Below are 27,848 nucleotides of genomic sequence, written 5' to 3'. Positions count from 1 at the left end.
AGGAACCCAGTGATAAAGAGAGATGCCTAAGCCTAAGTCAGATGCAACACCCTGGCTTTTATTAGAGAAAGGGAATCCTCAACGCCGGGACATGAGTTTGTAAGGAAGCCTCTGTAGGTTTCGCTGGGATCGCTTGAAATCCATGTCGTGTCTGCATGTATGTTTAGATTTCCACGACCCTGCTCAACAAGTACATGGACCCCTCTCACACCATTGTAACCACCACTGTATAATCCACGTAAAGTAAGGTCGGTAAGAGTGGCTTGAGCCCAAGGTTAACAATGGAGAGGATCTGATTGAGTCATCAGGTCTGGCACTGTGGGGGGAAACGTTCATCTTGTAAAAGACATTGGGGGCGTCCGACTTCGGCTCAGGTCATGACCTCACGGTTCGTGGGTTTGAGCCTCCTGTGTGGCTCAGTGCTGACAGCTCGGGGCCCGGAGCTGCTTCAGATTCTGTGTCTCCCTCTCTCTGCCCCGCCCCCACTCATGCTGTGTTTCTCTGTCTCAATGAGAAATAAACATTAAAAAAATAAAAGAGTTTGAATAGTCACATGGTGGCATTTGCTATAAGAGTTTTCTTCATTAATAATTCATTTCAAGGACCAACGTCTTCATTTCCCATTCAGTTCCCATATCACACTTATGACCCTGAAAATGCCAATGTCTCATTCTTTCCTTTTGTTTCCCTGGGGTTAGAGAATACTGAAGTTGTAATTCTGCTGTGTTGGAAAAACGATAAAGGCAATATGTAGTAAGTTTTAGTCTTTTGGTAATACTATATTTCTCTTAAATAGAGTATCTAAAATAAAACTAATTCTATATATTATATTTGTGTAGTGGTCACACTTGTTTTATCTTGAACATTCCTTTACTTTTCAGTTTGTGGAATAATTGGATGGCTCAGTTGATTGAGTATCTGACTCAATTTCAGCGCAGGTCATGATCCCAAGGTCGTGGGATTGAGCCCCATGTTGGACTCAAGGCTGAACGTGGAACCTGCTTAAGATTCTCTCTCTCTCCTTCTGCCCCTCTGTTTCGCTTGCACGCTCTGGCTAAAATAAAAATAGAAAAGTAACATTCTCATGTGGAGCGATTCTGTTTCAGGGTCCGCTTGGTCATTGGTGAGGGCTGTAAACTCAGGAGCCTGGGTTTTAATCCTTTGCCACTTTCTGTACCAGTTATCCATTCCTGTGCATTTCACCCCAGTAGTTACCAGCTAAGAACAGAAAGAAAAAAAAAAACATCATCTCACAGTTTATTTTCTGCGGATGAGTAATGAGCAAACAGTTTAGCTCGGTGGTTTGGGTTCAGGCCATCTCAACGTGTGCAGTCTGTGTGTCGACTGAGGCTACAGGTAATTTAAGGCTTGCTAGGTCAGGGAGTGTCTGCCACCAAGCTAACTCCCGTGGCCTTTTGCACGGGGCTGGCTCAGACCCTGACGGCTGCCCCGGGAGCAAGAGATTCAAGCAGAGTCAGAGGGCTTGCAGGACAGACACTACAGTTTCTTACAGTTTAATCTTAGGAGCGGCTTCTGCCATGTTTGTGTGGATGCTGTTGTTGCTAGAAGACAGTCAGTAAATCCAGCCCAAACTCAAGGGAGCAATCACACAAGTGTCTGAATATGAGGAGGGCGGGGTCACTGAGGGTTATTTTAGACGTTGGTTCCTCCCACCCTTGGTGCATGTCATGGGGTTTTTTTGTTTGGTTGGTTGGTTGGTTTTGCTTGCCCAGGAGGGCTAATGATACTAGTCTCACGGGAAATGCATTGATCTTCGTAAAGCATACAGAGCAGAGTAAGCGCTCAGTGAATGTCACTGTGATCCTGACAGTCACATCTATTGCCCGAGGCTCCCTTCTCTTGAGTCCTAATTTCTCTGTCTAGCTTCAGGTTTCCTCTGCTTCCATCCCTGCTTCTTTAGGCTACCAGACTCTTAATGAAAGACAACATTTACTGTTCACTTGTGTAATTTAGACTTAAAACAGAGTCTCCCTTACAAAGTTTATGCCGTGCCTTTCACCGCCGTCTATAATCTGGCTCCATATTTCTCAGGTACCCAAACAGACTACATTTTATTTGGGTGAGGATCCTCATTTTCCTTGAATTTTATTGCATTTTGCCTTTTCCCATAGTTTTTATTTTCTACATTAAGTCTGTAATGCAAGGCTCCCTGACTAATACTGCCTTATCAGCACTATGAAGATAGTGTTGAACAAGGTAACGCCTGTCCTTAGAGAACTTCTGATTTCATGGAAAAACAGTGACATGAGGAAGGATTACGGTGCACTAGGGTACATTTCTTCCAGGAGGTGATGGACATTGTTGCCACAGAAAAATCCGTGTTAATGTATTGTAACCTAGGTTAAGGATTAAAGAGTAAAACCTGAAAGGAGTTACATTTCCTATTAGATCTGAAAGAGAAGAGGAGATAACCAGTCAAAAAGTTGTAAGAATTGATGGTTTGGGAGAAGTGATGGAAACGCAAGTTCAGGGCATATGCAAATAAAAAACTGTTCACTGGGGCGCCTGGGGGGCTCAGTCAGTTGACTGTCCAGCTTCAGCTGAGGTCATGATCTCACGGTCCATGAATGTGAGCCCCACACGAGGCTCTGTGCTGACGCTCAGAGCCTGGAGCCCACTTTGGATTCTGTGTCTCCCCCTCTTTCTGCCCCTTCCCTCTCCTGCTGTCTTTCTTTTTTTCTCTCTCTCAAAAATAAATAAACATTACATTTTTTAAGTTAAAAAAAAAAGCTCTTCACTAATTGTCTCATCTGGATAAGGTTACAACTAACCAGTGTGATTATAACTAACCCATCAAGTAGCAATACTCTTCCTAACTCTCCGTATCTTCCAGTCCTCTGTTCAGACACAAGAGAGGATGTATAATAAGAGCTTAATGAAGCACCCACTTGATTAGCTCAGTGCTAGTGAGAGATTCTCCTTCAGGCTCTGCTCATATTCCACATTCACTGATGGCTTTTCATAAGTGATTAAAACCTGTATTAATATGAACATAACACTTTCAATATTGCTAATTATCTTGTGTTTATTTCTAAGATAGTGTATATGTCTATAATAATTTTAAGAAAATATTGTAACTTCCAGTAGATGTTTATTTTAGATTGTGGTCTGGCGCAAGGTATCTTGTCAAAGGACAAGATTTGCAAATAATTTTTTGCATTTTTATTTTGTTGATGATTTCCTTTGCTGGGCGGAAGCCTTTCAGTCTGCTTTAGTTCAAGTGTATTTTTATTTCTGCTGCCTTTACATAAATATTTTAAGATAAGTTATTTAACCTCTCAGCCTCAATATTTTCATATCCAAAATGGAAATAAAATGGATGCTTTATGAAGTTTTGGTAATTACATCATGTAACATACTTGGCACTGGGAAGATTTCTCCAGCTTATAACGCATGATTTTATGAGCATTCATGGTGTTGATGAGATTTTGACTTAGTATCCATTCTTCTGATCTCAGGGTGATGCTAGATTCAGTCATTCAGTCCATCGGTCCGTCAGTCCGTCAGCTATTCATTTATTGGTTTATAAGATCGAGTATCCACTGTGTGCTGGGCTTCCGTTGGGCGCTCGTGAGGCGTAGGTGGAGAAACATCCCCTGGCCTGCAGTGGCTCATGGCTCACGGTATAGAACAGACGCCGGTGCTGTCGGGTGACACGGAGTTTGGCAAACGTGGTAGTAGAGCCGGTGTGGTGTGTCCCAGAAAACTCGATCACTTTGTTTCATGAGGAATGAGACAAGAAATGCTTCCTGGAGTGAAAGCCTGTATGATCTGAGTCTCAGACAATAGAAATTTACCATGAAGATCATACATGGAAGTCCATTCCAAAAAGAGGAAAAGTGTATAAAGAATAACTAGGTAGTATGGTGATTATAAAATTAAACAGTTTGGTATGAACAAATAGTGAATTAAGGCATGACTTTTTGTTTTAGGAAATATGTGCATGTTGTCGATTATTTTGCATGGCATAATTCTTGGGTGCATTAAAACAGTGTCTCTCTCCCGTCCTATTCTTTTCACCTTTTCATCCTCTTTCTTTTTTAAAATGTTTATTTATTTTGAAAGAGACAGATAAGCAAGTGAGGAAGGGGCAGGGAGTGAGGGAGAGACAGAGAATCCCAGGCAGGCTCCCCAAGGTCAGCACAGAGCCTGACATGCGGTTCAGACTCACAAGCTGTGAGATTATGACCTGAGCAGAAATCAAGAGAAATCGAACGCTTAATTACTGAGCCCCCCAGGCACCCTTTGTCTCAGTTCCTAATATCTTTAAGGCAATATCCAAATTCAACACAGGTAAAAAAATAATATCTGATGAGGAGAGAGACTAGGGGTGAATTTCTATGACAGCACTTCCTTCCTGTGTTTATAATGCACCTTTTGGCGGCATAGGGAGTAGGTGATATCCAGGGAGGGAAAAGGCATGGATAGAAGTGGGAAAAGTTATTTACTAAAGAAACAACAGAGTTCTGGTGAGCAGAACTACCGCGAAAATAGCACCACTTACTCCCGGAACAGGGGCAGAGTGAAATGACCTGCTCCGTTCTGAACACGAGCTGTACACTGTTCGCCTCAGTCATCTAGGATCGGTTGTATCTACTACTGTGGAAACAAGCAGAAAATAACATTTACCCTTTAGAAAATATACATAGGGCAGATCTAAATGAATAAAAAGAGAGGTGTCAAATTTAATTGCTGAAAACAGCTGAGGCAAGAAATGTCTGTCTTTCAAAATAAAGACTAGTGTCTTTTTGTAAGAACAAATAACAATTCCTACTGGGCTGATTTAAAAAAAAACACGCTACATTTTGTCATACTTGCAAAAAAGGTGTTTTACTGCCAATGTGGACTTAGTAGTGAAGATAGCTGTCTCCTCCTGCCGTTCCTCCAAAAGGAAACAGTCTTGTGCGTTTCAGGGACAACTACTCTTACCTCCACAGCACCATCAATATAGCTCAGAAAAGGGACATTAAATACATTTAGAAATAGCATAAACACTCTAAGACTTAGGATCTGGGAAAGTATAAATAGGCCTTATTTGTGGAGCCGAAATAAAACTGAATCTTTACTATGTCCTTATAACACAAATTAAAGCAATTCATGTTCTTTCAAATTAATTTAAGCTGTAAACATGATAGATGATAGATAATTATTTATAGCCACATTTAGCCCCTAATTATATTTCACGTTACTTCATTTTGAACAGCAAAATATCACTAACTAAATAAACTGGTAGACGTTACTGAGTTTGCGTCTTTCCCTTTCTTGCTCTCAGTGATAACATCTTAGGTTTGTGGATTTAGAATTTTATTGTAAACAATTTTATAAAACTGTTGGCACACTGTATTCTTAAAATAATGGACATTTTAAGTTAACTTGTATAGGTGTAGGCTTCGAGTACCCCTTAAAATATTGAATTGATGTTTAAAAAGCTATTGATAATAATTTATAAAGACACATTTCAGACAGGGTCACTTTGGAAATACTAATTTTAGTAACTACAGAGAAAGTACAAAAAGACTTCCACCGCATTGGCTTGAGACTTCCTGATTCACTATGTATAGACTGTTTTGCAGAAGTAAAAATAAATATCTACATATATCCATTTATAGTTGGTTTTTCGGAACTTGGCTGTTTAGTATCTATACTATGACTCAAAGGAGATCTAGCACATAAAGTAGGCCTTAAAAGAAAAAAAAAATAGGTCGCTCAATCTGTTGAGCGTCCAAGTTCAGCTCAGGTCATGATCTCACAGCCTGTGGCTTTGAGCCTCACATCAGGCTCTGTGCTGACAGTGCGGAGCCTGGAGCCTGCTTCGGATTCTGGGTCTCCTTCTGTCTCTGCCCCTCTCCCCCTTGTGTTCTCTCTCTCTCTCAAAAAGAAAAAAGAAAAAAAAAACATAAGGCAACCACTACTTGATTTATGAACGGTCTGGGGATGTCTAATACATAATAATGTCTGTCTGATCAATGTCTTTATTTCTCCATCCATTGCTGTCAGTGTAGTTGCAGATAAGACCTAAATCAGCCTTATGTAGCATGCTGCCTGTGGCCAATCCTTAGACATCGGATCCAAATTTTCTTTTCTTACTGTATGTTTCTGCTCAGATATTCTTCAGGTAATTCCTTTTTTTTTTTTTTTTACAGCTAGATCGATATTTAATTTTATGATTTATTTTCTTCACCTTCTCAGTAAAACAAGGGGACCTTCATCTATTCATCTTCTCCCCATTTTCATTCACTTGCAAATTGATTTTAAGTCCTGATTCTAACAGGTAGGTAGTTGACTACATTTAGAAATATAGTTCTCTGAATGTACATGAGAGAAATATAGGTCACATTTTAAAAACAAATTAAAAAAAAATCTCTATATTGTATAATTAAGTTATAGATTTCTTGCTTAACTTTATCTATAATGTTTCCTTATTTTATAATATCTGTGGAGTCTATATTAATGTCTCTTCCCTCATTCCTGTTAATGTTAACTTGTGTTCTCTGTTTTTATTCCAGTCAGTCTGGATAGAAGTTCCTCAATTTATTGATCTAAGACCCAGCTTTTGGTCTCATTGATGATTCTCTATTACTTTTCTTTTTTCCATCTCATTGATTTCCACTCAGATAATTAGTATTTCATTTCAGTAGCTTTCTTTGCATTTATTTCCCTTCAGTTTTTTAAAATGTTATTTAAAAATTTTTTTTCTGTTTTTTATTTTTGAGAGACAGAGACAGCACGAGCAGGGGAGGGTCAGAGGAGAGGGAGACACAGAATCTGAAACAGACTCCAGGTTCTGAGCTAGCTGTCAGCATGGAGTCCGATGTGGGGCTCAAACCCACGAACCGTGAGATTATGACCTGAGCCGAAGCCGGATGCTTAACCGACTGAGCCACCCAGGTGCCCCTAAATGTTATTTTTGAGAGAGAGAACATGGATGGGAGAGAAGCAGAGAGGTGGGACAGAGGATTTGAAGTGAGTTCTGCAGTGACAGCTATGCACCCTATGTGGGGCTCGAACTCACAAACCATGAGATCGTGACCTGAGCTGAAGGTAGCTGCTCAATCCAGTGAGCTAGGCAGGTGCCTCTACTTTCAGTTTTTTTTAAAGGAAGAGAAGAAGAGAGTTGATTTTAGATCTTTTATAATATGATGCTACCAATTTCCTGCTTTAGCTGCGTTCGACAAATTTTAATATGCTTTGTTTTATTTTTTCTATTTTTTTATAAGTTTATTTATTTTGGGAGAGAGAGAGAATGAGAGAGAAACAGAGCATGTAGGAGGGGCAGAGAGAGAACGAGACAGAGAATCCCAAGCATGCTCCAGGCTATCAGCAGGGGACTCAAACAAACAAACTGTGAGATCATGACCCAAGCCAAAATCAAGAGTCAGTTACTTAACTGACTGACTGACCCAGGCACACCTGGTTTCATATATTTTCTAATTTCTATTTAGATTTCTCCTTTGACCCACTGGTTATTTAGAAATGTATGTTATACTTTTCAAATATTTGAAAAATTTTAGTTAGTCTATCGTCGATTTCTTATTTAATTACATTGTTCACAATGAATACACTGTATGCAGTGATGTATGCTTGTATCTTTTTATATTTTTATATGTATTTATTTAGTAGAATATGCTCTGTGCTGGCAAATGTTCTATGTTCACATAAAAAGAACATATATTGCTGCTGTTGAGTGAAGTGTTTTTATAATCATCAGTTAAACAAAGTTGTTTGATAATGTTGCTTATAGATTTTGTTTGTAGTATTTTCTTTTTACTCTAGCAATTTTTATATTTATTTTTATAAAGTGATCTATAACTTAAAACTCTGAGATCAAGAGTCATGTGCTTCACTGACTGAGCCAGCCAGGGGTCTCTCTAGGAATTATTTAGAGACAAGTATTGAAATCCCTCATTATAACTGTGAAATTTTAAAATTTCCCTTGAAGTTATATCAGCTTATGTTCTGGAAGCTATCATGTATCTTGAAGATCTTTTATTAGATGCATTAACATTAATGCTTCTTATATCCTCTTCAGGAATTGGCCCCTTTATGAAATTAACACTTTTTTTCCTCCTGTAGTCATTTTTATTCTCAAATATATTTTATATGATATTAATATAGTTATTCCAACTTTGATTGATGTTAACTTTTTTCTGTACATAGCATGCAGATGAGTCTTCCTTATTGTATGATTTGGTGATTTCTTTTCATTGAGGTATTTAAACCATTTATATTTAATGTGATTATCCATATTTTGGATTTAATTCTACCATCTTGATACTTGTTTTTCTCTTTGTTCCGTTCATTTCTTGTTCTCTTTTCTCTCTTATTTTCAATTTACTGGGTAATATTCTAAACTTCTAGGGGGCATCTGGGTGGCTCAGTCAGTTAAATGTCTGACTCTTGATTTCAGCTCAGGTCATGATCTCACGGTTTGTGGGTTTGAGCCCCACATCAGGTTTTGTGCTGACAGCGCAGATCCTGCTTAGGATGCAGTCGCTTGCTCGCTCTCTCTCTTTCTCTCTCTCTCTCTCTCTCTCTCCCCCCTCTCTCCCCCTCCCCCCTCTCTCCCCCTCCCCCAACCTCAACATGCTCTTCCCCTGCTAATGATCTCTCTCTCAAAAATAAATAAATAAACAAACCTAAAAAATATAAACTTTATTTAATCTTCATTTTTGGCTAACTAGCTATAACCCTGTTACATGTACATGTGAGCATATGTGTGTGTCTGTGTTTTATTGGCTGCTTTAGGACGTACATTATCAACTATTAACTCATCACAGTCAGTGTTCAAGTTGCCTCAGGGTCCTTGACTTATAAGAAACTTGATACACTAAGCTTCCAGTTCTTACTCTGCTCTGGTCCTACTGTTGTTACAAAATTCAAACTTATATGTGTTATGAATCCCATAACACATTGTTATTATTTTTGCTTTAACTACTCTATTTTTAAGAGATGTAAGATGTTGAAAAATTGTCTTTATATTTCCCCATGTAGTAGCTGTTTCTGCTACTCCTAATTCATTTGGGTAGATTTACATGTTCATCCGGCACCATTTCCTTTTTATTTTGAAGGACTACTTTCATTTTTTAATGTGTATTTATTTTTGGGAGAGAGAGAGAGAGAGAGAGAGAAAGAGTGAGCGAGCAAGCATGGGAGGGGCAGAGAAACACAGAATCCAAAGCAGGCTCCAGGCTCTGAGTTTTCAGAGTCTGACATGGGGCTTGACCCATCACCCATGAGATCCTGACCTTAGCTGAAGTTGGACACTCAATTGACTTAGGCCCTAGAAGGACTACTTTTAAAATCTCTTGTTATTCAAAGGCTGCTGCTTTTGAATTCTTTCATCTCTTGTATGTTTGCAAAAATTTATTTTGTTTTCACTTTCGAAAGATAGTTTCACTGAGTGTAGAGTTCTAGTTTACAGATTTTTTTCTTTCTTTACTTTAAAAATGTTTCTGTATTTACATGTTATCTTTCTTTTTTCTTTTCTTTTTTTTAAATAAGTACAGTTGACACACACTGTTACGTTAGCTTTACACATAGTAGTTTGGCAAGTCTGTGCGTTATGCTGTGTTCCCCACAGAGTAGAGCTACCGTCTGCCCCCCAAACGTCACTACTCCAGCATCATCATATTCCCTGTGCTGTCATCTTCCATGTTTTCTAATAAAGAATCTATTATTTTTTTTCTCTAACTTCTTTTAAGATTTTTTATTTTTGTGACTAGGGATTATTTACCTACTGTTTAATAACAAATTATGCCAAAATCTACTGACTTAACACCTCAAATGTTTGTTACTTAGTGGTTTATGTGTGTCAGGAATTTGGGCGCAGCTTAGATCGTGGGTGTGGGGTAAGTCTTTCATGAGTCTGTGGTCAAGCTCTCCACTGTGGTTGGGGCTTCACCTGAAGACTCGGTTAGAGGAGAATCTTTTCCTAAGTTTTCTCACAAACTTTTGGTAGACCTCAGAATATCTCTCTCCACAATCACCCATGAGAAACCCTGCAGAAGGCTGCCTTATCTTATTTCATCAGTTTTCTTGACAGAGAGCCAGTGAAGGACAGAAAGGGGACAGAGCAATATTTAAAGAAATGATACACAAAAACATAATCAAATTTGATGCAAATTATTAAAAAAATGGATTTAAGAAAACTGAAGAAGTCACAAGGACAGGAAAATACCTTAAAAATGTATTAGATCACATCATTATCAAGTTGTTTATAATAGCTTGGGTGTTATATTTATAAATATATATTTATAAGCACACACATTAATACATTTTGCTGCTTGAAGCTGATCCACTCCTCATTGGTACTGTGTTTAGTTTTTCCTCTCATTATTTTATTTTGGATATTTTCTGTTATTTTCAAGTTTGTTCATCTTTTTTCCCCCAATATCTTATCTACCACTTTATTTCATCAAATTTATTTGCTATTTTTAACTCTGTAAGTTTGATTTGTCTCTTTGTAACATATTTTGTGTCCCTAGTTAACACATTAAATTTTTTCTCTAGTTTCTTAAGGGGTCGTTGATAACTTTTAATATTGCCCATGTCATTTCTGTTTCAGTTTGCTCAATTGTTTTCTCTTTTCATTATCAATTTTAATTGGATTCCAGTCACTGAAATTTACCATGTTGACTGCTGGACATTTTTGTATTCTCAAAAATATTGTCAAGCTTTATTTTGACATATGGTTAAGTTACTTGGAAGCAGTTTGATATTTTGGGGTCTTACAGTTAAGCTTTGTTATGTGAGACAAGAGCAGTATTATGTCTAGCATTTTTTTTTTTGACTCGTAAGACAGAATCCTTTTGAGTTCTAGAAAGTTCTATGAGAGGATTTTTAGTATAGCTGACAGAAGCAGGTATTTATCCCAGTCCTCTCTGAGCTGTACACTCTGTTGTTTCTAAGTCTTTGGGGTAGTTCTTTTCCTCCTCTTGAGGTATTTTGCTCACGTATATGTGCTGCTGAGTACCCAACTGGATACGTGAGGCACCTTCTGTTGATTTCCACAGGTCTCTCTTGGAGTAGTTCTCTCTTCTCTAATATTCCCCTTTGGAAACTTTAGTTGCCTTGTTTCCTCTGGTCTCTATCTCCTCAGGTCAGGTAGATTATTAGGCTCTGGCTGGCTTCCAATTTCCTGGACCGAGGTCTCTTGATTTACTTCAGGCAGAGAGCTGGGACACTTGTAAATTTTATACATATATTTATCTCTCTCAAAGATCATGATCTTTAATTACCTCATTTCCAAAATGTTGAAGACCATTGTTTGATCTATTTTGTCTGCATTTTTCATTGTTTCTGGCAAGAAGATAAATCAGGTCATCCTGGCCAGAGAAGTTCTTTGCTCCAATTTTAAAGGCTGATGAGTAGCTACGTGCTGTAATAGAAATGTAACAGTATCTAACACAAACTCATCATTTCCAGTCACGACCTTCTCTTCATTTTTTTCTCGTTTTTATTCATGGCCCTATCATTCACCCTGTAACTGCAGCTTCTTTTTTTCTGTCAACTTCTCATATCAGCCAATTGATTTCCCTGTTCTGGCAAACTTCCTATTTTTTAAACTTAAAATTTTATAAGCACTTGGGGTCTTCTTTTCATTTTTCCTCTTATTACCCATGTTCACTGTTATTTGTGTCCTACCTAGGCATTATGCAATCTTTAACCTAAATTGGATGAGCATGACTCTCAGATCTAAAAGTCATGTAAGAGTTCATTGCATGTATAAAAAAATATAAAAACTTGAAATGGGCTTTAAAGCCCTTAGTATCTAGTCCTTTCATAGGGCTGGAAATTTATCTCATGCTGTTTTATCTCCAAATTGCTTGTCATGTTTTCCTTCCCTCGGCCCTTTGAAGACTTTTCCCGCGTCGGATTTCATACATATACTATCCTCTCTGCTCGAAGAGTTCTTTTTCTCCTTGTCTGTCTTCTTTAGGATTTAGCTTGGATGCCATTTCCTGAAAGAGACCTTAAATTACTCAGCCAACCAAAACAAGCCTCTCTTCAAGATTATTCTCCTCCTCTACCTTTTCACTTCTAGAGATAACTATAACTTTCAAGAACTAGATTTTAAATTAGGTTTGCTGCTGTCGTTTATCTGTTTTTCCCTTAGCATAAGCTACATAGCTTACACATTGTCTCCTCCCGTCACTGCGGGTGGCACATAGCACATGAGCGCTGAGGAATATTTGAATGAGCAAATGAATGAATGAGCCGTTCTCCCGGACTCTATGCTTAATTTCCATTCTGACTTCCACTTTGCTTTCAGATGAATCTTCCACAACAAACTCCAGGTCACTTTTTTTTTTAAATCTAAGTATTATCAAGATTATTTTATTTCTTACTAAATTTAGAATGATTAACAAAATACTGACACCTAAAGCTTCTAGAAGAAGTCCTGGACTTACCGGTCTATTTCTACGTGTTGCTCTGACAAACTATGTTTCTCACCCTATGGTTTTGACAAAGGTACTCTCCCTGTGCAAAACAAAAACAAACTAAGAAACACGGAATTCTGCTGCTCTGGGCCCTTGCCTGTCCTTTCCATGCCCACCTAATCTCCACTGTTCCTTGGAGCTGTCTCCCCATGAGCTCCCTGTAGAAGACATCCTAGCAACTTCTACATCCCCACATCTCTGTTCCCAAATGACTTTGTAACACGCTCGTCTATGAAACTGCTTCACATTAATCCGGAGCTACGTGCACTGCGCACAGAGTATGGGACTACCCTAGTCCTTTAGTGTTTACCTGTAGAATCAGATGAATATTTTTACTAGAATAATGACCACAATTTCATACTCCATGGTGAGTACAGACTGAAGTGTATACTTGAGGAAATACATATAATTTTTTAGACCGACCCCTATAATTTACTTTAAAATTTGTCAGCAAACGGTGCTACATGGTGTGTGTGTTGCGGTGTAATCTCTAATTCAGGCACAGACGAGTTCTCATAAGATCACACGGTCCAGGGGAGGTCAGATGTTCTAATCAGGAAGTCTGTCTCACTGCTGCTAATTAGTATTCTGAAAATCGGGTGTTTTTCTTTTTGTGTAGGACAGTGGTTGAATGTTTTCTGACATTATGAGTTTTGATGTAGACTCTTCATAAAAATTCAGCATAGTGAAGTTACTGGGTGTGTGTCACATATTTTAGACCTAAGCCTCAGTCTGCCTGAACTGAGTATGGGAATACAGCCACGTGTGGAGCCTAAACTCCTAGGCTTTAGGGATGATAGCCACGTCCTGGCCCTGTGTTCAGTCGTGGGCTTAAATTTTAGCTTTTCTGATGCTGCAGGAAGGGAAGAATTTTGCCTCTGGAATGCTGCTTTGTTTGCAAGGAGAGAATGCTAGAAGGTGTCAAACCTGCAGACCTGTTATACCAAAAGTATTTCATCCTTCAAGGAGTATTTTTCTTTTTTTTTGCTTTAGGAAATGTTTATGAAACTATATTTGTACTCATTTAAACTTAATATTTGTACTTAACATTTAAAACCTTTTCCCTTGACTTGATGATTAAGACAAAGTAATTCATAAAGCTCTTCTGGATGTTTTAGTAAACTAATTTTGCCTCGAAATTAAAAAATTCATGATAAGGAAAGCACAGATACTTTGTTTAAATATGGTTAGGTATTACTACTAATGCAGATTCTGTCAGAGGTGAAAAATAAATATTCAAATGCTAAGAAAACTGCCCAAATCAGCATCAGTTTATGAGAAACTCTATAAAAGAATTTTTTTTCTTAATATGAAAGACTAACTCATATGTTCACTTTGAGAAAATTTTAGAAGAATGTTTTCTGATGCCTACTGGCCACTTCAGCAGTATGGCCAAAAAAAATTTTTTTTTGAAGATCTGTCTCCTCTGTTTGTGTTTCATAACCTGCCTTTTGGAATAAGGCTCTGCATACTTGCTGATACCCAAAATGCTGGGCGCAGTATCTTCCACCTTCCTATCCTTGTTGAATTATTCTTTTTTAAAATCTGTTTTGTATGTCACAGATGATCCTCAATTTCACTTCCTTTTCCTCTTCCTGTTAGCTATCTCGGCCTACACTGGTTTTCTGTCTTTTGACCCAGGGTAGCCCATTATTTGTTTATTAATTTTTTTAATGTTTATTTTTTGAGAAAGAGGAGGGGACAGAGCATGAGTAGGGGAGGGTCAGAGAGAGAGGGAGACACGGAATCCGAAGCAGGCTCCAGGCTCTGAGCTGTTAGCACAGAGCCCGACGTGGAGCTTGAACCCACAAACAGTGAGATCATGACCTGAGCTGAAGTCATTCTCTTAACTGACTGAGTCACCAAGGCAAACCGCCTCTCCACCCCAGGTAGCCCATTTTTTTTTCAATTATCATATAATGTCTGAAATTTCTGTTTTTAGTGTTTTAATATATATCTTATATTCATGATTTAACTGAAATTCTTGGAGCTTTTCTGTTATTCACAGTGTGCCCAGCACTGTCTCTTACGCCTCAAAACACTCGATGGGTAACTCTGTTGACTATGATAACAAGGTAGTTCTTTAAAAATATGCCAGTGATTTGCACGTCAGGTTATTGTCTACAGATGCTCCGTGTTCATCAGTGATCACTTGTAGTTGTCGTTGCTGCTGTTGTTTAATCTTGATTCCTTTCCATCATCGTAACATTTCCATTTTGCCAAATGCTCAAAAAATAATTTGAGAAATTACAGGGTTGTTTTTTTTTGTTTGTTTGTTTGTTTGTTTGGTTTTTTTGTTAGACTGATCTTGCTCTAGGAAATCAGATCCAGAGCAAGATGGCCCTGGGCTAATAATGAACACATTTGTCTTTTTTCCAGAAATTAATATTTTGTAAACAAATGGAAATTTCAGAAAGCCACATCTCATAGGATATAACATTTAAAATAAGTTAGTCTAAATATAAGTAGGAAACAAAGTAAATGGAGAAATAAATGCCCTCTCATACTTGTTAAACATATCCTTAAACTATTAGTTAATTTGAAAATATTATGAAATACCTACTATGTTCCAGGCAGTGTTCTCAGTGCCTGGATAAGTCATGAACAGGAGCTCTGGCCTCAGTCTTATATCATGAGTCAAGTACTGGAAACCTGTGGAGTGTATGTAGTATTAAGTGTTGGCGATGACCTTTACTAAAGTTCAAGGCAGGTCAAACCGTAGGCAGCAGAGAGTAATGAGCACAGCATGGATGGGCAAGAGGCTACTTTGAAGATGGTTGTAGAAGGCCTCCCTGAGAAAGCAGTGCTTGCGTTCATGCACAGATGGAATAAGGGAGAAATACAGAAGAATCAGAAGGACCGGCCTTCTTTCTGTAGGAGGTAAGAGCAGGGGCAGAGTTCTAGGGAAGGCTTGAGTTTGGAGATCTCCTGTCTGAAGAAATCCAAGATGGTTGGGGTGACAGGAGCTGATGACCATCTGTGGGTCTCTCACTTAGGAAGGAGTAAGGATCATTTTCTAAGTGGGATTGGAAGCCCAGGGGTGGTTTGAAGCAGGGGAATGACAAATGGCCTCTTTTCTTTTTTGCTTTCTGTTCACCCTGGGCTCTCTCCACTTCGTCCTGAGTGCGGGGATAGTCAGAGGGAGGGTCCCATGGCTTCAGGCTGGCTGGCTGCCTCTCACAGCACGGTTTTGGCTCCAACATGTTATCTGACTGCCTGAATAATCGACGGGTTGCAAGAAACAATGACACTTTTCCCATTTTGTTCAAATCTGTCAACTGATTTATTAATGTCTGACTGGAATTAGAGAATAATTTAAATTGAGATGTTGGCATAATGAGTAGAATTATCTTTGCTTACATGAGCAATGAGAAATCATTCTGAGAGCTGGATTTGAAAGCTCCCCAAGCATTTGAGACAAATACCCATGATGATAGAAGACAGACGGGCAGAAAGAGGTATCTCTTCCTCTCCTATAATGGGCTACTTGAGGGGGGCACAAAGGCCAGAGGTCCCTGGTGACATTTATCATTTTGAACCCACCTGATAATCATTGAAAGTTTTATAAATAAACATATCTTTTTATGGAGTCTAGTATTTCTATTGTATATTGCTTTATTGACAGCTACCTTATCTTAGGTGGACCTCAATATGTCATCTCTATTTTCCTGACAGGTACTTTCTCAGAATTCACCATCTGTGCAGTTAAGTAAGATGAAGTACTCTGTTCCTGATCACAGCATATCCTTGGGTGGTTCGTTTTAGGACTACAGTGTCATGATGTTGATAGTGAAGTGATTATTTGTTGTTATCGTTATTATGAATTTAGCATGAAAGGACAAATGTACGGCCTTTTCAAAATGTCCTAGCCATTCTTCATGAGCTTCTTTTTTTTCTGTGTAATTAAATTTTTTAAATTTAAGTTTAAGTTTTTAAAAGTTTATTTATTTTTGAAAGCGAGAGACAGAATGTGAGCCAGGGAGAGGCAGAGAGAGAGGGAGACACAGAATCTGGAGCAGATTTCAGGTTCCAAGTTCGTGCAGAGCTCGACATGGGGCTTGAACCCTCAAACCAGGAGATCATGACTTGAGCTGAGGTTTGACACTTAATCACTAAGGTGCCCCCATTTTTTAAAAAGTTACAAAAGATTTCTGTGTCATTTAAAAAATCTATGAATCTGCCATGAGTGAGACCATGGATACCGAAGATAGAAATACTATTTGAAAGTAGTAGTGTCTATGCATTTGATTTTGAGAATATGCTGTTGAAGGGAAATATATGGAAAAAGAAAGAATAATGAGGTTTTTGCAGTCAGGGTAATGAAGTTTTCTGTCACCCAGATGATGGCAGTGAATGTGGCCCAAGAGATGATCAGGTTCTGTATGTATTTTATATAGAAGCCTGACCATAGGACTTCTTTCTTCATTAAAAATGACATGAGAGAAAGAAAGAGGTGAGGTAGCCGTCCGCAGCTTTTGTGGCTTGGAAAAGGAAGAACGGAGTCACCATCAGCCAAGAGGTTTCAGAAGGTTGAGCTGAAGGTATCTTAACGTTCAGTGGAGATGTTGAGTAGGCAGGTGTACATGTGAGTTCAAAGTTCATCAGAAAGATCTTTGCTAGAGTTAGATATACTTTAATAATCATCATAGAGATTTTATTTAAACCCTGGATGAGAAAATTAAATGTATAAGTTTAAATAGAGGACCAATAAGTGAGTTTTGAGACACTCCAGTCTTGAGAGGTCCATTAGATTTGAAGTAGGATGTACTTGAACTTGGTAACTGCACTTTAATAGTTTGCTCCAAAATGAATCAAGAAAGAGACAAGATTTTCAATGCATACACAATGGGACTATAAATGGGGTGCATTTTTTACATTAATATATATAATTAGGTATAACATAATTTCTAGAGAGCAAGAACTATGCTCTTCTGAAATTATTTTAATGATTTATAATGCTTTCAAAATATTGACCTCAATTTATAGTAGAGAAATAAGAACTATTTATTTTTAGAAAATAATGTTTATGTTCTCAAGAGGGTATCTGGAAATAGGACAATTATTTCATTTCTTAAATTCCCATTTTCATTAAAGAAACCCTAAAATGATATCTAAAATTGGAAATCTTTGCCATTTTTATTATGTTATTATCAGCTCTTTTCAGGTGTTGCATCATTATTCCATTATTTTTATTAAGACGTTGAGTGCATTTCCTTCAGTTATTTAATTAAAGTTGTAGAAAAATAACACAGGTTTCATTCTAGGACATATACTCTAACCGTAAGATTTCTTATCTTCTGTAGCTCTTTGAGATGAGGAAAATGTTATTTATGTCACAAAATAATATGTTTTGGATAAGATTGACTTAGATTGTATGTTAGCTCCTGTTCAAACTTAACGCAAATAGGCATTTGCAGACTGAAATTTGCGCTTAGTCAAGAGCTGTCGTGGGAATTAGGGAGCTCAGGCATGTATTTCCAGGCATGTGCTGTGTGTCTGTGTGTGTGGTATGCGTTTGTCCAAGGGCACAGTGTTACTGTTTATTGCTTTTTATATGAATCTTCATAAAACAGGCATAACAACCTATAAGTAATGCAAATTTAGTATATATTGATCATCTGTTAGAAGCCAGACATCAATGGAGGAAGTAGTTATATGAAAAAAGACACCATCCTGCCTCATAAACTGTTCATTTACATCTTGCAGAATTTAAAAACTGCAGTGATTTGCTTCTCTAAGTTTGCAAATAAAGTTCGCTCATATGAACACTTCCTTTAGAGAGCTCAGTAGGGTAAAAACATACCAAACATTGTTTTGACACAGCGTGAACCGTGGGTAGTAGAAAATGAACAGCTAAAAGGACTGATGGACTTTACCACGTGTAACAGAGGGTTTCCCTATGGTAGCGGCAGTCACTGTACTTTTGGAAGCCTGTCTTAAATTTGTGCCCTCCCATCCTTTGCTTCTTAGTTAACTGCTTGTCATCCACCAGGCCTCAGCTCCCGTCATTTCTTGGAGGCGCCTTCCCTGACCCTCTGGTTTATCATATTCCTTAGTTATATGTTCATTTTCTACCAGTGGTCTAGTCTCGTCTGGTCTCGACTTCGGTTTTTCCTTTTTCCTTCCCTACCCCTTCTCCCCCTTCTCTTGACTTCCCTTCCCCCTTCCCTTGCTTTCTCTTCTTTATTTATTTTGAGAGAGGGAAAGAGAGAGAGTGAGAGTGAGAGAGTGAGAGAGAGAGTGAGAGAGAGTGAGAGAGAGAGAGAGAGAGAGCGAGAGAAAGAGAGGGAGGAGGGGAGATAGGGAGAGAGGTAATCCCAAGGAGGCTCCACACTGTCAGTGAGAAGCTCCTTGCAGGGCTTGAACCCATGAACCATGAGATCATGACCTGAGCTGAAGCCAGATGCTTAACCGACTGAGCCACTCAAGTGCCCCCGGTCTTTCTTTTCTTAATATATCATAATGCACTCACCACAGAAACAATGTGCCTGCTTTGCCCTGAACCTCCTTCCCTTTTAGAAGCCTCAATGTGTCACTTTGTTCCCTTGGTATCCCAGCCCTTAACAGAGGGTCTGACTTGACCAATAGGAGGAGATCATTAACTCCTTATTGGATGAAGAATTAAGACATTAAAAAAGGAGTCGAACTTTTGGATGCCTTAGTAAAATAGAAGTATATAACTGTATTAGATCTTTTAAATAAATAATCGACATTTTCATACCTCTTTGTATTAATTTTATGCAATTTGAGTGATAATTGACATCTTTGGGCTTTTAGATATAGTACTTCCCAAACACGTTTATTCATTTCCCTCTCTAGTGAGTTTACATACTGTCTTAGTAACTCATACATTTTTTCCTTATGTTGATCTTCAATGTCTCCTCGTAACTTAAATCTTTTCCATCTCTGCTTCTTCATGTTTCCATCCGAAGTATTATATTCTTGATTTTTTTCTTGGCAATGTTTTTAACCTTAGCCTCCTCCCACCCCAAACATAGCACCCTGGGCCTGTCACTCCTCTTTTCTTCTAAATTCTACTTGCACAATTGACAGTAATAATAGTATATTACTCTTTGTATTTAAAAATGATGTTTCATTTTGAATAATTATCCAATGTGTTGAAATTCTAACATTAAAAAAAATATGTTTCACCTCTGGAATGTACTTTCTAAAGGAAATGACTCTCATTGAGTCAATTGTTTTGTTGTCCACAAAGAAGTTGTCATTTTTGGTGCATTATTACTTAGAATCCATTTCAGCTAATTATACTAATTGTTTTTGTCAGATAGAAATGAGAGAATTTGGTCTTCCATAGCATTACAAAAGTTCCCACTTGTTGGCAGTTTTTCATATTAAATTTGTTTAATCAAAGATGAAAGATGTAAATGGCTATCAAAAGGGAAACAATCTATAGTGCTTTATGAGAGTTCAAGTTGGGCAAAATCATAGAATCCTAGGGAGCTCCATTGCATGAAATTAAAAGATATTACATATTTATGGAAAAGACCATCATATACATTTTATAGAAGATGAAGGTGGCCAAATATATGCATGGGCAAAAGCTAGTGCTATGTTGTTTTTGAAAAGCATGTTTTAGACAGTGGCCTCTGCCCACCCCTAAAATAATGTCTCTAAAATTTCTACTGCTTAGATAAGAAAACCTTCCTTTGAGCAAATCCTTGTTTGTGAACATATCTCAGTGAAACATATTAGTGAATTGACATAAACTGTGTAGTGATGAGTCCGTTAACCCACATCAGGATAGTGGAGTAAGAAGATATGTTGAACTGCTTGGAAGTATAGTGTAAACGTCATGCTGTGAGGACTCTGGATTCTGCTGTGCTCCTTAGAAGAATATTGACTTCATTATTTGAGCCGAGTAGGCATTAAATTAGTTGGATCTAAACTATAAAGTCTTGTATTTATATATCAGGTCAAAAGTCTCTGTCTGTTCTTCTGTCCTTGGCCAGGCTCTTGGGGTATGACGTCCTCATGCATGATTCTGGTTTGGTTGGAGATTCTGGAAGAGTTTATGTGCAATTTGGAACACTTTCTCTTCTTTATGGGATTCCCCCTACATCTACGAGTTTGGTTGTCTCATATTCTGTCCAGCTCCTCAGACCATTTAGAGCCTCTCCTGGTTCAACCGTGTCTGGCCTCAGTCCAGAGGGCACAAAAAAATGAAATTCATGGACTTCAACTCTCTTCTTCCAAATATCAACCCCTTTCCAGAATCACCTGTCTCTTTTGAAAATTTTTTTTCTAAAATTTGTTTATATTGAGAGAGACAGAGAGTACATGCACACAAGCAAGAGAGAGGCAGAGAGAGAGGGAGAATCCCAAGCAAGCTCTACGCGGTCAGTGCAGATGCCCAGTGCAAGGCTAGATGCGATGACCCATGAGATCATGACCTGAGCTGAAATCAAGAGTCAGATGCTTACCTGACCGAGCCACCCAAGCGCCTCATCTGCCTCTGGTCTCTCTTTAGTACTTTGAGAAGCCATGTTCTGTATTCTGTCCAGAACTTACAGTTAGCTCCTGGGAGAGAGTTCCTGTAATAGAAGCTTATTTCATCCTATGTGTGGTTTTACAGTCAAAGGGATTCATTCTGAATTTGGCTGAGGAGTTACCTCTGTATCAAGAATATTATACGGGCTTCTTTTCCACCACAGTTTATAAAATTTCTGTATTTATAAACTAAAATTTAAAACTTAAAGATTTAAAATATTATGCTATAGCTTTGAGAGCCCAGCATTTCTTATTTTCAAAGCCATTAATAAGTCATTGTGAAACTAAAAGTGACAAGTTTGCTTTTCTTTAAGCTGCAGTTGCTAGCTGGATGGAATGACACCGGCATCTATTAATCATTGACGTTTAATTTTTGTTCCTTCTGTCAAATGTTATCATGTGTTAGATCTGTTTATCTGGGTAAAATACACTTTGTCCATCATATGAGAGCAAAAGCTTGTGGTGGTTTATTCTCCAGAGTTTTCCAAGAGAGAGAGAGAGAGACAATGAGAAAGAAAGAGGGCAAAAAGGACTGTGAATGCGAGCTGCCTATGGCCAGAAATGGAGACGGTTGAAACTGATAGTTTAGCCTGATGGGGAAAGTCTGAGCAAGTGTGAGATATAATTCTGAAGAAGTGAGGGGACACTGGCCATACAGAGCCTGTTCTGTGAAAATACTGTTTCTGAGATCCTCTGTATTTCTTGCCACTTCCTGCACTTTTACTCGTATCATTGGACACGCGGTGTTAGTTGTCACATAGAATGCAACAGTGACCTCTCTAGTAGCATCTTATGTATAATGCTGACAGTTTTCCATTTTCTGAATACACCAATGACTAAATGAAGGAATGAATGACCAGTTAGAGTAGGTTAGGAAGGCCTGGAATGTGTCTGGCCAGAACAAGACTGAATTCGTCAACAAATTTTTCTTTTCCATCCTGGGACTTAGTAAGTCCTTAACCATGATACAGAGAAATGAACTAAATCAGGTTTAAAGATTTCATATTAGGAAACACTTCAGTCCCTTTTATTAGAAGATTACAATATTAAGTGATATTGATGTAGTATAAACACTTCAGTGGAAGGAGCAGAAGGGGGAAAAACGTGTGAAATGAGCTTTGGTGGATTACCTGAAGGAAATACTAAGTTTATCACATTTTTAATAGTTTTAGCTGTCGAGTCTTTTTAGTAAGATGATTCTAGAATTTGAATTGGATTCCACAGTCTCACAGTATTTAAGAAATGCAGACCATTGGATATGCAAGATTCTTTTTGTTCTAATGTACCCCTCAAATAAATAATGTTGTTTATGTCACAAAGTGCCTCAAAATAATCCAAAAATGTCCTTAGTGGAAGTATGTCAGTACATAGATCTATACGACATGAGGTCTGTTATAATAGGAAAAGATGATGTGGTTTATTGCCCAGAGGTGGCACAGAAGTACATTGACATGACCCAGTGTGACACTTAAAAGCTGTAGAAGAGGGTCACCTGGGTGGCTCATTTGGTTAAGAGTCTAGCTCTTGGTTTCAGCCCAGGTCATGATCTTATTGTTTGTGAGTTCAAGCCTTGCATCAGATTCCATACAGACAGTGTGGAGCCTGCTTGGAATTCTCTCTGTCCTCTCTCTCTGCCCCTTCTCTGCTTGTGCTCTCTTTTTCTCAAAATAAATACATAAACTTAAAAAAATTCTTAAAAAATGAAGCAGTAGAAGATGATACTGATACAACCTCATGTCTGTAGCATCTGGCCAAATTTGCAGAAATAACAGGGATTCTCAGATCTGCAAACTATGACCAGCTGAGGGATCTGAGGTGAGGCCTGGCGATGATGAGTTTGGATTATTGTTCTTCTAATTTATTGAGTGATTAATCTATTTTTATTTAATTTATTTGAAGAGTGTTAATGTGAGGGAGGGACAGAGAGAGAGAGAGAGAGAGGGAGAGACAGAGACAGAGACAGAGAGAGGGAATCCCAAGGAGGCTCCATGAACCCTGATGTGGAGCCATATCCCATGACCCTGGGATCATGATCTGAGCCAAAATCAGTAGTTGAATGCTCAACCGAATGTGCCCTCCAGGTGCCCCTAGAATACGATTTTAAGACATTTTGAAGGCAATGAGAAAGTGCCTTAAGACAGTGAAAGTTGGGTTTTCACTTTATTCAGTGCTTTAAGAGCATACTGATCTTTGCCTATTCACAGTAGAGATAGAAAAAAGCTGAGGGGTGCCTGGGTGGCTCAGTCGGTTAAGCGTCCGGCTTCGGCTCAGGTCATGATCTCACGGTTGGTGGTTTTGAGCCCCACGATGGGCTCTGTGCTGACAGCTCAGAGCCTGGAGCCTGCTTCAGATTCTGTGCCTCTCTCTCTCTCTGACCCTCCCCTGCTTGTGCTGTCTCTCTGTCTCTCAAAAATAAATAAAAAACACTAAAAAATTAAAAAAAGAAAGAAAATAGCTGAGAGAGAGATCATTTAGGCAGCACGAGAAGGAAGGTGAATGCACAGTATTAGTGGAGTGATTCCCTTTAATGGGAGGGCATACCATTTATGCAAGAAGAGCAGCAAAGGGGAGAATGACTTGAGAAAGCAAAAGTGGGCAGAGGAAGAAAATTAGTACAGGGGAAGCCTTGAATAGTATGTGGTATTACATGATCGCCTGAAGCTTCAAATACCCAGAGATTGTGAACCTTTATTTTTAATTATATGAACCTTATGCAGTTTCTCCAATCTAAATCATTTATTCACCCTTTGCCTCATAAGAAATGGAATGAACTATTCTGTCTTCTGTAGTCTATAGTAATCAATTGATGAACTTAACACAATGAACTTAGTATCTTGAGGAAATGATTAAAAATTGTCTTCTTTTAACAGGACTTTATTTCCAGGACAGTCAAGCCTTTTAAAATGATTTGAGGGCACCTGGGTGCCTCAGTTGGTTGGGTGTCCAAATTCAGCTTAGTTCGTAATGTCACGGAGGTTTATAGGTATTACAAAACCATCTCATTATCTTGATTCCACTGTTAGTTCAACAGTTTGCTGATCATCACAGACCAGTTTTAAGTCTCAAGGATAAACTAACATGCAAAGCGTCTTCCAACTAAGAATCACATTGATTTTCAAATTTACATCACTGCAGGAATTTTTAAAAATAGAATTTATATTTTAACTCTTTTTAACTGTATTTACTTAGTGAGAGAGAGAGGGTAAGAGAGGGAGAGAGAGAGGACGTTCTGCAGTGTCAGCACAGAGCCCAATGTGGGGCTTGAATTCACAAACCGTGAGATCATGACCTGAGCAGAAATCAAGAGTCAGCGGCTCAACTCACTGAGTCACCCAGGCGCCCCTAAGTGGAATTTATATTTTATAGAAGTTTTAGGTTCACAGCAAAATTGAGGGGAAAGTACAATGATTTCTCATTTACCCCCCTGCTCTGACACAGGCATTGCTTTCCCACATCAGGTGTAACCCCCTACCTGAGCAGTACATATGTTGCGATTGAGGAACAGAGAGTGGCATATCATAATTACCCTACATCTAGCTGACACTACAGTCCAGTCTTGGTGTTTTGCATTTTGTAGGTTCGGACAAATTTATAAGACATGTTTCCACCATTATCGTATCATACAGGGTAGTTTCAGTGCCATAAAAATCTTCTCTCTTCTGCCCATCCATCACTCCTACTTCCCAAACTCTGGCAACTACTGATCTTTCACTGTCTCTAGTTTTGCCTTGTCCAGAAAGTCGTATAGTTAGAATCATAAAATAGGTAGCCTTTTCAGATTGTGTTCTTTCACTTAGTCGTAGAAGGACCGACAGTGACCGTTGCTGTCTACTGAGCAGACGCTCAGGGAGTAATACACGTCTAAGTTTTTTCCATACCTTCGGATACGGAGATGGATAGTTCCTTTGTTTGTTGGTTTATTTATTCATTTTACAGATTCACCATTTTCTATTTACTTTTTTATTTTTAACTTTATATGTTTTTTGATGTTTATTTATTTTTGAGAGAGAGAGAGCGAGACTTAGTGTGAACATGGGAGGGGCAGAAGGCGAGGGAGACACAGAATCTGAGGCAGGCACCAGGCGCCGAGCTGTCAGCACAGAGCCCAGTGCAGAGCTCGAATTCACCACTATGAGATCATGACCTGAGCTGAAATCAAGCGTCAGATGCTTAACTGAATGAGCCACCCAGACGCCCCACTCATTAATGGTCAGGACTGGTTAATATTTCAGTGTCTCGCCTTCCCACGTTTTATTTATCCGTTCACTTCCTGAAGGACGCCTTGATTCTGGGTTTTGGCAACTGTGAGTAAAACCGCTGTAAACAACCCCATGTGCATGTTTTTGTGTAAACAGTTCTTTTCGGTCAATACCAAGGAACAGAATGGCTGCGTGGGTAATATGGTAAACCAACCTTCTTCCAAAGTGGCCCTGCCATTAGCATTCCCACTAACAGTGAACGCGTGTCCCTTTGGTTTCCCATCCTCACCAGTATTTTGTGTCATCAGTGTTCTGGGTTTTGGCAATTCTAATAGGTATGTAGCAGTATCTTATTGTCATTTTAATTTGCATTTCCTTGATGTCATGTGTTGTGGGACATCTTTTCATATACTTACTTGTTTGCTTCCTGTACGTCTTTTCTGGTGCGGTATCTATGATGAAATTTGGCCTATTTCTTACTTGGGTTGTTTATTTTTTGATCATCCTATTTGAAGATTCTTTTTCTATTTTGGACAACCATCCTTTTTCAGATGTGTCCTTTGCAAATATTTTCTCCCAGTTTGCTTATTTTTCATTCTCTTGACAGTGTCTTTCATAAAGCAACAAATTTGTAGTTTAATGAAGCCCAACTTATCAGTTCTTTGTTTCGTGGATTATGGCTTTTGTATTGTATCTTAAAAGTCATTGCCAGACCCGATCATCTAGATTTTCTCCTATGTTATCTTCCATGAGTTCTATAGTTTTGCATTTTACATTTAAGTCCAGTTTGAGTTACTCTTTGTAAAAGGTGTAAGGCTTGCATCAAGGTTCATTTTCTGCAGTGTGTGTCAGGCTGTTCCCCCACATTGTTGCAGAGACAGTCATTGCTCCATTTTATTGCTTTGGCTCCTTCGTCAAAGATTTGTTGACTCTGTTTATGTGGGTCTATTTCTGGACTCTCTATTCTGATCCAGTGATCTGTTTTTTTCTATTCTTTTGCCAATATCACACTGTGTGACAACTATAGTTTTACCATGAGTCTTAAAGTCTGGTAATATCAGTCCCCCAACTTTGTTCTTTACTTTCACTACTGCGTTGGCTATTCTGGGTCTTTTTCCTCTTGTATAAATTTTAGAATTAGCTTGTTGATATCTACAAATAACTTGCTAGTATTTTATTAAGACTGCATTGATTCTATAGATGAATTTGGGAAGAAGTGACATTTTGAGAATGGCGAATCTTCCAATCTCTGAACAGGAACAGAAATCTTTTGAAGTTTTATCTGAGTTTTTGGGAAGACATAATAACTCAGGTTGATAAGGAAAGGACAAGCCTTGGAACAAATCTTAAATATCTGATGTTACTGTCTTCACTTCCAGTTGTCCTCATAATAATATTCCCTGGGTATATTTCTCATAGTAGGGGCAGAATTGTGAACATCTCTGAATATTAGTGTTGCTGACATCGCCTTCCACTCTACTTCATCTTGAACTTGTCTTTACCTTCAACTAGATGTATATTTGAAGCTTTCATATCACATCCAACTCTTTATTCATACCTTTGTAGAATATGTTTTTCTTACATGGTTAAAAAACCTTGTGAAAGAGCAATTGGTGGGGATGATCCTGGCTGTGATAAACTACCTTCTAATGGTGAATTGCTTTTACACATAATAAAAATTAACAGCTTTAATGATTTAGTGATTTGCTATTTCCACTAGTCTAAATGTTTCCAGCAGAGAGTTAAATGTATTGAATTCTCTAAATGTATATTTCTCATGGGATCACCAGGGCATCAGGAAATAATAATGATTAATAGTAGAACTGTAACAACTTGATATTTTGTAGGGATAGAATGTACAGTTCAATCACTGACATTGTAATTCTTAATGTATTTGTAATGGAAGACAAGTTGAAAGTTTATTAGAGTTGGTATTTTCCTCGTTATAGAAAGAAAGAGCATGGTTTCTGAAACTAAGAAAAAAATTTCCTTGTCTAGAAAAATGTAGAGAACATACCACATAAAATTGAATTTTCTCTGATTAATGCATCAAGATATATTCTGGCTCCATCAGTTAAGCATCTCCTTTTGATTTCAGTTCAGGTGATGATCTCACAGTTTGTCAGATCAAGCCCCATGTCAGGCTCTGCACTGGCAGTATGGAGCCTGCTTAGAATTCTCTCTCTCTGCCTCTCTCTCCCTCTCTCCCACTTGTGTGCTCTCTCTCTCTCTCTCTCTCATAAAATAAATAAATAAACATTAAAAATTAAATATAGTGAAACATTGGATTGCAAATAACTTGTTCTGCATGTGTTCTGCAAGATGAGCAAACATTTCTACTAAATTCTAACTTGATAAGAGAATGGTATTTTGCACTATGAGTACTACATGATGCCAAACATCACATGAGCACAACTGAGCCAATGGTTCTTGAAGTTCGCTTTGATATACAAGTGCTTTGGATGACAAGCATGTTTCCAGAATGAATTATCCTCACAAACCAATGTTTTACTCTATTCTGATGATACCATTGTGGGGGTATAATAATTAGGAATGAGTAAAGCTTGCCTCCTTGTCATGCACACTCTAAAATAGTAATTAAAAATTGCAGTGTAATTAAGGCATAGTTAGATTGAGTATATGATCACTTAATGAGCAAATCTAAATACTTTTTGAATTT

The 27,848-nt window shown here is 38.3% G+C and overlaps 1 long non-coding RNA gene across 2 annotated transcripts in view; it reads left to right on the top strand.

Moving 5' to 3' along the window:
- The window catches only part of LOC115294640, a 128,438-nt gene that overhangs the window by 9,594 nt on the left and 90,996 nt on the right, over nt 1–27,848 (top strand). Inside the window, exon 4 of one of the 2 annotated variants that reach the window (XR_003910022.1) lies at nt 16,137–16,279. The exons of the other annotated variant lie outside the window; for it this stretch is intronic. This is a non-coding gene — a long non-coding RNA (uncharacterized LOC115294640). Of the gene's footprint in view, nt 1–16,136; nt 16,280–27,848 lie in introns of those variants that run through there. 2 annotated transcript variants of the gene reach the window in all.

This window comes from Suricata suricatta, chromosome 6 (genome assembly GCF_006229205.1).
Source record: "Suricata suricatta isolate VVHF042 chromosome 6, meerkat_22Aug2017_6uvM2_HiC, whole genome shotgun sequence".
Lineage (NCBI taxonomy): Eukaryota > Metazoa > Chordata > Mammalia > Carnivora > Herpestidae > Suricata > Suricata suricatta.
Note: the sequence above shows the minus strand (reverse complement) of the source record. Positions and strands in the feature narration are given on the sequence as shown.